The sequence below is a fragment of the Chinchilla lanigera genome, unplaced genomic scaffold (genome assembly GCF_000276665.1).
Source record: "Chinchilla lanigera isolate Chin_1 unplaced genomic scaffold, ChiLan1.0 scaffold00037, whole genome shotgun sequence".
Classification (NCBI taxonomy): Eukaryota; Metazoa; Chordata; class Mammalia; order Rodentia; family Chinchillidae; genus Chinchilla; species Chinchilla lanigera.
The window spans coordinates 13,836,078-13,836,665 of NW_004955438.1; the positions used below are offsets into that span (position 1 = coordinate 13,836,078).

At 35.5% G+C, this 588-nt stretch overlaps 1 protein-coding gene across 2 annotated transcripts in view; it reads right to left on the minus strand.

Annotated features, from left to right (window-relative positions):
- Catsperb (catsper channel auxiliary subunit beta) overlaps window positions 1-588 on the minus strand; it is a gene marked incomplete in the record, with an annotated part of 156,136 nt that overhangs the window by 13,436 nt on the left and 142,112 nt on the right.

Below are 588 nucleotides of genomic sequence, written 5' to 3' on the forward strand. Positions count from 1 at the left end.
GAGTGCTGGGATTACAGGCATATGCCTATAATCTGGCTAGGTGTGTATCTTTATAAGGATCCCATGAAATCCACAAGGCAGTGCAGGTATTTTTATTATACTCTACAGATAAGTTTAATGAGCTCATCTAGGTACATTTAAATCCATTTAAATCCAGATCCGTTTAGTTCTGTGTTATATTTAGTCCTATGTCAGACATCATTCCCATGTCTGATTTTTCATTTTTAACCAAAATGCACATTTCCCACTTGTATTAATATGAAAGTACTCTGAGTTCAGATAATTTAAAAAAATCTTACTTTTTCTTTGCAATCTGAGAAAGCAACAGCATGTGACAATTTCTGCTCATCTGTACAATTACACTCTTCCCGAGTAGAAACATTAGCACACTGTTTGTATTTACCAGTTTCCTGCAAACAGAAGTAACAGATTGACTTGCTTTTTTGTGTTGCAGGATTTCTGCAAAATGAGTAAAAGTTCAACACATTTTTTTCCCTGAATAAGTAAAATTCCCGAGGAGTTAAAAGGAGGGAAATCCATTACTAATAAAACAGCAAGGGCTGGAGTGTAGCTCAGTGGTAGAGCACA